The sequence below is a fragment of the Cupressus sempervirens genome, chromosome 8 (assembly GCF_028749045.1).
Source record: "Cupressus sempervirens isolate cs-2001-9-10 chromosome 8, ASM2874904v1, whole genome shotgun sequence".
Taxonomy (NCBI): Eukaryota; Viridiplantae; Streptophyta; class Pinopsida; order Cupressales; family Cupressaceae; genus Cupressus; species Cupressus sempervirens.
In genome coordinates, this window is record NC_143125.1 from 447,431,841 (window position 1) to 447,441,316 (window position 9,476).

Below are 9,476 nucleotides of genomic sequence, written 5' to 3' on the forward strand. Positions count from 1 at the left end.
ATATCAAATTCTAGTCTTGGCCTTTCATGACATTGGATGTCATCAAACACTTTTTTCAGAATCCCCCAGACAGTTTCAAAAGCACCATAGGTTTCACCTTTGCTGCAGTAGTTCCCTCTTGTATGTTTGGTTTTATATCAAATTCTAGTCTTAGCTTGTCATGACAAACCATTGGATGTCATCAAACACTTGTTTCAGAATTCTCGAGACAATTTCAAAAGCACCAGAGGTTTCACCTTTGATGTAGTAGTTTTGTTCATCTTGTAGAAAAACCTGAGATTTCTTTGCAGTTGACCACTACGAGGATATTTCAAACTAATCATTCTTTTTTTTTTGGAAAAATAAAAGGAATTCTTTTTCTCAAAATATAAAATAAGAAAATATTGCACCTGATAAGAGATCAAATACCCATCTGCAAGTTCTAGATGGAAAACTCAAGTGAACTTGCACTGGCTCCTAGCATACTAGAAATTGTAATTATTTTAGCAAAATGGTTTTATTATAAGGAACCAAAAAAGTGATTCAAACCATGAATAAACAATATCTAAATAATTTGTCATCACCATCATAATATTAGCCTCCATCTGAGCCATACTTCTTTCCAAGAAGAATTAACTAAAGCTGGTCATATCCAGCCAAGACTCGAACACTAGCAATAGCTTGTAAGATGTTTACACCAGCACCCTTGAATAGAGACTTGGCACCTTTCTTCTTCAAAATCTATTGAAAAGAATCCAAAGAACTCTTGTATTTCACCACCTCACCAAATGCCATCATCATTCTTCTTCATACAGTGTTAATAGGACATGAAGCAAGAGCAGCACCAATTGTAATACCCCAAACAAGAAGAAAACTTGCAAGGAAGTTATTCTAAAGATCCCCAACCAAAACAACCAGCTTTAGGGAATCATACATTCCAAAGTATAGATCACAGTACACAATAATATGCGCATATGAGATGTTGAATCCATGATAAAGACCAAAAACACCATCTGTCTTTAGAGTTTTATGGTATATGTCAAGAAGTCCATTGAATTGTCTCTGTTCACCTTTCTTTGCAGCCATTAGCTAGCCTTGTTTGAACATAGTCCAAAGAATAAACAAAAAGAAGAGATGATGCACTAGTCGCACCACTAGAAGAAAGATTTCAAACAAATTATTTCCAATAGCCATCCTTATCTTTCATAAAATTTAATAGGTTCTTAAAGTAATCCTTTAAGGAAAAGTTGAGCACCTGAGTGGGGAAATAGTGAATGACATTGGCAATATTTCATCTCCATAAAGGAATGATACCTTCATCCTTGAATATTGTTGGACCAAAAAAATCTCCATTTCCTTTGTATAGCTTAGAGAGATGACCAAACTTCCACATTTCATCTTGATTCTTAATAAATAGCTTGACTCATTTAATGGGGGCAGTTGCAATTTTGGATACAATAGTAAAGACGTGCATCAAAAAAATCAATCATGAAACCTTTCACACCTTTCTCTGAAGGTGCTAAAACATAAATGGGTGAAAGGTTTGGAGTTTCCATAGTCAAATTTCTTCATTTAGATGCATACAAAAGTACACTATGTGAACCACCATAACCCTACAAAGGGGTTGATATCTATCCCTCGGGACAAAGTAAGGAATTTTGGCTAACCTGCCAGTTTGGTGAAGGTCTTGAACCAAGGAATGTTTGACTAGATAACTTTTGTACAACTGATAAAAACTAGTCTGCTCTGACATTGTGACCTAAAAAACATAATAAATTGATTTACAAATTTTTTATTGATTGTCGTATGGTTTTCATAGAAGTAAGATGCTAGCCACAAAATAGATGAGTGGAAATTTTGAAAAATGTAGGAGATTGTAATAACTTTTATAAGTCTCATACTCACAAATACAATTTCCTAACCTATTAAAGAATTTGAAAGATTATGATGTCTTCAAACTTTGATGCAAGTTCAAATATACTATTTACAAAAGAATAGTGGAAATTTTGAAAAATATAGGAGGATTGCAATCATGTTTACAAGTCTCTCAGCACTCACTCTAAAATTTCTTGACTTGTTAAGAGTTTGATGGATTATAATACCACAAACTTTGATTCATGTTCAAATATACTATTTTCAAAATAAATAGATTCATTTGATAGTCAGGACAGTCATATCATCAAACAATGTACATGCAGAAATAGCTGGAGAAAAGAGAATGATTTTGGTTGCATGCAAAAGACACCTAGACACTTGGAGTGGACTCTAAGGTATCTGTTTGTGTGATGGTGTAGTGGGTTTTAGTTGGAGCATATTTTTACATATGATTTTTCTTATATTGCTAAGGCTTGCTTGTATGCAAAGTGGTATTTTTGGCCATGATTGGGTGCATTTTAGATTGGTCTAGCCTTACAAAGTTTCTGTATTTTTTGGTCTCCCTTGACTAGATAAAAGTAACTCCCTAAATCTAAGTTTCCTTCAATAGATTCAGATCTATCCTATTGTGTATTGTCCTCATCATAGTTTTGAGCTCCTTATGAAGATAATGATTTATCTATAGCCTGGTTTAAGATGGAGCATAGACAAAGTTATAGAGAATATACTTAATGTACATAGAGTTTAGACATTTATGCAATGCTACCCTTGTGCCACTACTTTTTTTTAATGATCCATAGCTTCTGAATCTCTTTAAAAAAAATTAAAATTGCAATTTTTTTGGATTGGAATATTTCTTTTCTGTATTATGTTTTAATTTTCCTATGTAATTTGATAATTCATCATGCCTCTAAGCTTTAAATATGCCTTCACAAGCAAGAAAATGTTGTTTCTATCTTGACTATGGTCATGTCATTGGATTGGGAAGAACCAATTAATGCATGAAATGGTGAAGAGAATGATCTATCCAATCATTCACAAGCATTGATGGAAAGGCTCTTAAATGGGCTTCTCTTTAAAAACTCCCTACTTATGATAGTCTCAAGAAGAGCATTCTCAATGAAGTTGCTGCAACTAAAATTTTAAATACAAGAATATTGAAGTCACAACACTTTTCACTGAAATGCAAAGGATGTTGATTCATAGAGTGTTGCAGGTCACTGAAGTCGATAGTAAGCACTTTCTTTCCAAATTTAGAGAAAGATTAGAGAGGCAAAATTAAAACTCAAATCTTTTTGCAATAATGACATTGAAAATAGAGAAGGGTGATAATAATAAAAATGGGTACAATTATAGTGGGGATTGAGTTGCCAAGTATAGAGGTTTGGTTCAATCACTAAACTATTTTCTTCTTGGTCCACCTGGATCTAAGAAAACTACATTGTTAACAGCTTTGGCTGGAAGACCTGATTGCTATCTTAGGGTAGGTTGAAGCTCTACTTGTTTTATACTACATTGAAACTTATTTTTTGTTTAGAGAAGCTCTACTCATTTAGACCTATTCAAATGTTTGCATACATTTTTTATCTTCATTTGGTCCCATATTAATGCTAAGCTAATGTTGGTGATGGCAACAACTTGTATCTTTTTATCAGTTTCTCACAGAGAAAACAATTGTATGTTTTTCTATAGATGCCAGAACTATGACCTACAAGGGACACTTGTTAATAGAGTTTTCACCTCAAAGAACATCTACTTACATTAGCCTAGGAGATTTGCATAATGTGGAAATGACTATAAGGGAAACACTAGATTTCTCTAGACAATGTCAAGGATTCAAGTCAAGATATGGTGGGTTTTTGTGCATGCATTGTGTTTCTCTCAATCTTGTAATCATATCCATACTAATATTTTTGTTTCCTGCATACCTACTACTAGAAGTTTTGAGACATGAGAAGGAAGTAGGCATCAAACCAGATCCATTTATAGACATCTTTATGAAGGCAAGTACTTCTCCTAGAGCATGGGCTTTATTAAATGTTGCTCAGTGAATTGTTTGCTTTATGGTTTTAGCCACTTATTGCACATTGAAAGTTTCACAATGGCTACAGGAAACAACAATTGAAGGCCAAAAGACTAGCTTTGTCATAGACTATCTATTGAAGCTTTGTCTTAAAAATTATATATCAAGAGGTATAAATTATTCCAATGTTTTGAATTTTAGATTATTCATCTAGTTAATTTGACCCTTATGTGTTGTAGCTTCTGGGACTAAATATTTGTGCTAACACAATGATATGAAATCAATTTTTTTGCTTTGATTTTTATGGAATTTGGAAAGAAAGCTTTTAAAAAGAAATTGATTTTGGATAATATTGTGACAACTTCCAAATGATTCATTATGCTGAAATCAATTTTTCCCCAAATTTACTTTTTAAAATTCATTCTAATGTGGAACAAATGAGTTAGCAAAAAAGCTTGCAAATCATAAAACAATCATACTTTAGGTGGAAGTGCAATAGCTTATTTCATTCATTTTCATGAAACATATTGTAAATAATCTCAATTATTGTCTCTTCACACTAGTTTGATCGGTGGTTATTCACAAGCCTATATATTGCTGAAATTATTGTGCTAGGATACATTATATCACATCTACCAAATTTTACAGAATTTATACTGACTAATCTCTCGAAGTTGGATATCATGGCTTTATACCAAGTACTTCATTTACTATATGAAAGCCATTAACTTTTTATATATTAACCTATTCAATCTGAATACTTACTTATTTTGTAGTGAGGGACTTCTATTTAAAATCGAACTATAGATGTTTAAACAATGCAAGAAGACATTATAAAGCATTTACTATTTTCAATCCAAAAACATAAAATCTTTTGTCTAGTGGTTTCAGATATCCAAATCAAAAATCTAGTTTTTGATTTCATATGTCATTTAGTATTAGAAGTTCAGATGGTCTTTAATTAAAAGATTTTCATGTAATTTTAGTGTTTTTTAAGAATGTTTAATTGAGTTACAATTGAAACATTCTAAATACAATTCTATTTGAGAATTAGAAACTATAGATTTTTTATTTTTAAATTAGGATGAAATAACCAAAAAAGGTTAAGTAGTTTTAAAGTTGAGTTTTTAATTTTATAATCAAAAAATCTTTGTAAACATAAAAAATATAAAAAACTATAATAAAAATATGATTTTTTGTTTTTTAAATATCACATTTTTACATAATAATTTAGTTATTTAGTAACTAATTTTGAACCTTAATAGGAAGAACAACACCACTTAATATATAATTTTAAAAAGCTATAATAGATACTTTTCTTGATAATTAAAAATAAATAAATAAAAAACATAATAAAAGAAGAAGTTTACCTATGTAACAACATAATTGAAAATATAAAATTAGAAAGAGTGGTTTTTCATTTTTTTAGTAAATAAATAATCATTTAGAATATCTATTGTATGATTTAGATAGAATTACAAAATAAATAGGAATATTATATGATAGTAGATCTAATGTTGGAAGACAACTTTGTCACTTTTTTGCATTATTCTTTAAAGAGCACTTGCTTTATAAGTAGGAGGATGGTGGTTCAATTCAATCATGCCCTAATATGACTAAATTAATGATTTAATAAACTACCAAATATATTACCAAATACTACCATATATACTACCCAAAAAACTAGCAAATCAACTACTAAATATTATACCAAATCAACTACCAAATATACTACCAAATATACTAAAATATATACTACCCAAAAAACTATCAAATATACTACCAAATAAACTATCAAATAAACTACCAAAATTACCAAATAAACTACCATGTACACTACCAAGTAAAAACAAAAAATGACCTAATCAATATTTTAAAATAGTTTAGTCATAAATTTGATTGAGAGATAAATGTCTGGCAATAAACTACCATTGGTCATGTGATCAAAATCAGTCACATATCTACAATTTTTAGTAGTTTATTTAGTAATATATTATTGTTTTTGTATTAGTGAATTGAAATTGAAAAATGAAAATTGCAAGCCGAAAACTAAAAACAAATTCATTAGTTTCCATAGGATCTCATAGTTGTTTGTTTTGATAACTAAGATGGAATTGTATTACAACAAAGAGATAAACATGGTTTCTTTTTTTATCTCTTCTATATGACAAAATAATTGTATCATGGTTGTGAGGATTGATAGTCGCTGGTTGTTATGACACCTTGTAGATTTGGCTAAAAATCTATTGAAAAAAATAACTACAAAACTTGAACTGCTAAGCTTGAATGTGTTCCTTGCGTCATAACAGCAATGTGGTGTGTTATTATGATTGTACTAAGGCGGTATACCAACTGTTTTGGAGTGACCATTCCTCCTATCTTTCAGTATTTTTACGGTGTATAAAATGGTATATTAGTCTAGTATGATGGTGTATAACCCATCATATTACTATTGTGGGGCAAGATATTCATTCAAGTCAACCATAATTCAAAACTAGAATTTATACTTGTTGTTTTTATGAAAATATTCCAAAAGGATTTGTACTAGCAATATGTCTGAATGTTCTTTGATTTCCTTAAAGTTGAATGGCTAAAAATTACACCATGTCATCATGAACCTGTGGGGTGTGAATGATATAGGGTATTGGAATTCATTCCATGCTTTGTGTGACATGTACCTCATGTGTTGATGGCAGATTGATAATGATGTGTTGTAGTTTCTAGCTTTATTACTAACAACTAACAAGCTGAAACTTGAATCTAAATGTGTTGAAACAACACTTATTGAAATCCAAAAAGTAAAACACACCTCTACTCTACTGTGCCAAAGCACTTACTATAATATGAAAAATACCTCAAAAGAAACCATTGAGGTGAATCCCATTGATCAGGATTCCCAGCTCCTCTCCATCAAGTGTAGACAGATGGAAAGCATTATGTTGCATGGTTCAAGTTATGATGTATGGAATAGCCCACATGGCATCAAACTTTGTATGCTTTCCAAGCCTACTTTTCAACTCATCCCATTTTAGGACGATGCCTCCCAGCTGAGAAACCCTTGGAGATGCATTCTTATCAAATGTCCTTTTCATCTGAGTCTGATGACTCTCAATCTTCTGCAACACATCTCTTCACTTTTCTTCTAATTCATTTAGTTGATTTAGCCTTGTTGTCATAGGTTCTTCATCCAACATATCAAGCTGGTACATGAAATCTAATGCTGGTAGCTCAACTAAAATTGGTAACCTAGCTTCTTTACCATAAACCAGTGTGTATGGAGACATGTTTGTTGATCTTGTAGGAGTAATCCTATTAGCTCAGAGTGCTAATTTTAATTTCTCATGCCAAGAACATTGATTTCCCTCTAATGTTCTCTTGATAATATGAATCAAGTTCTTATTAGTGGACTCAACCTGTCCATTACCCTATGGGTAATAGTTATAGTTAGATGATGTATTCAAATAAATACCTTGCTAAATAGCCCATTTTGCAATCTTATTTCCTGCAAACACAAGAGCATTATCTAAAATAATAGAATCTAGAACTCCAAACCTACAAACCAAATCTTCATAAAAATTCAATACTACACTTTCATTTGTGTCTTTGAGAGCTACAACTTCTGTCCACTTGGTAAAATAATCTATGGCTATCAATACCCACCTATGTCATGCACTTGAAGGTTGATTAATGATGCCAATAAAGTCTAGACCCCATTTCATAAATGAATGGTCCACTTGAATAGGCTACAAAGAAAGTGTGGCCAACCTTTCTTTTCTAGCAAAAATTGCACACTTCTAATACTTTCTTACCCAAAAATGAGCATCCTTAAATATGTTGGGCCAATAGTAGCCAGATTTCATCACCTTAAGAGCTGTAACTCTTGGTGATAAATGGCCTCTAGCTAGCCCTTCATGAAACTGATGAAGGATGTGGTCAAACTAATTTGGTCTAACACATCTCAGCAAAATGCCTTGTAAATCCTTTTTCAACATAATATTATTTAGTGAACAATAAGGAATGGCTTGAAGCTTGTAATACCTTCATTTTCTCTGTCTAAACCTTCAAGACAACATCCTATCTGTAAGAAATTGACCATGTCATCTATCCAATCATTCTAAATATTTATAATAACAGGTTGTTCTTCATCATTCTAAACTAGAACAGCTTCTAAATTTTAATTTAACTCATTCTTTCCTATTTCAGCAAGTTGTTCACGTAGCCCCTTACCTCTTAACAACTTGGTAACCTTGATTTCAATATCATATTCCATAGCTTTGGTAACTCAACTAGCCCACTTGGTATTCAAGTCCTTATTCAGCAAGAAATATTTGACTAAAGGATGAGCAACCATTAGCTATATTTTATTATTTGAAAGCATATGTCTAAATTTTTGCAGACTTCTTATGACAACAAGGATGTGTTTCTCTACAAATAAATAATGCAATTCATAATCTTCCAGTCCTTGACTGAAAAAAGCTAATGGTTGTTCAAAGCCTTCATCATTTTGATATACTAATATAGAAACAATGCTATCATTATTCCCATAAGCATATAGAATTAAATCCTTTGATAAATTAGGATTTACAATGTAGGAGTTGAAGCCAATGCTTCCTTTACCTATTCAAAACTTCACTTACCTTCTTTAGTCCAACTGAAACTCATGTCTTTTCTCAACATGGTTGTTAATTGTAACAAAAATTCTGCAATATTTGGAATAAATCTCCTAATAAATCTTATCCTACCAAGGAAGCTTTAGAGACCTTTCTTATGAGCTGGCAGTGGTAAGTCTAAGATAGCACTTACCCTTTCTAGTTCAATGGTGAAACCATCCTTGGAAAAAATAAATCCTAATAGCTTGCCTTCATGAACTAAAAAAACATTCTTTTTGGGATTAAATGAAATATCGTACTCCCTACATCTCTCAAATATTACCCTTAAATGTTGAAAGTGATCTGGTGAATTTTTAGAGAAAATAGTAATGTCATCAAGGTAAACAAGAACAAACTTGTACATCAGATTCAAGAAAGCTTTAATCATGGCTTTCTGAAATGTTGCACCAGTGTTTGACAAACCAAATGGCATATTTGGATATGCCATTGTTCCCCATTTGGTGGTAAATGTTATCTTATACCTGTCATCTTCCTTGACCCAAATCTAATTATATCTTGAAAAACCATCCAGCAATTAGAATCTCTCTGAAACTAAAACAACCTACAATATTTTCTCCATTGAAGGAAAAGGATGCCTATCTTTCAATGAAGCTTAGTTCAAGTCACATAAATCAACACATAGCTTGATTTCACCATTTTTCTTTCTTATTGGAACCAAGTTCAAAACCCAAGAAGTATGCTTGATAGGAAAAATAATCTTGCTTTCTATTAACCAATTCAACTCCTTAATTAGAAGAGGTTCCAGCTTGGGATTAATTGGCCTTTGTTTCTGCTTGATTGGTTTTGCCCCTAGGGCTAAATCAATGGTATGCTAATATATATCAAGATTGAACCCCTTCAATTATACATAACTCCAAGCAATGACATCATGAAATACATTGGTTAGATTAACAAAAAAATGTTTTTCTTCAGGGGTGTACACCTTCCCT

At 31.7% G+C, this 9,476-nt stretch overlaps 1 pseudogene; it reads right to left on the minus strand.

Annotated features, from left to right (window-relative positions):
• Positions 1–573: 573 nt before the first annotated feature.
• On the minus strand, positions 574–8,974 carry LOC149543138 (ADP/ATP translocase 1, mitochondrial pseudogene; annotated as a pseudogene).
• Positions 8,975–9,476: the final 502 nt, after the last annotated feature.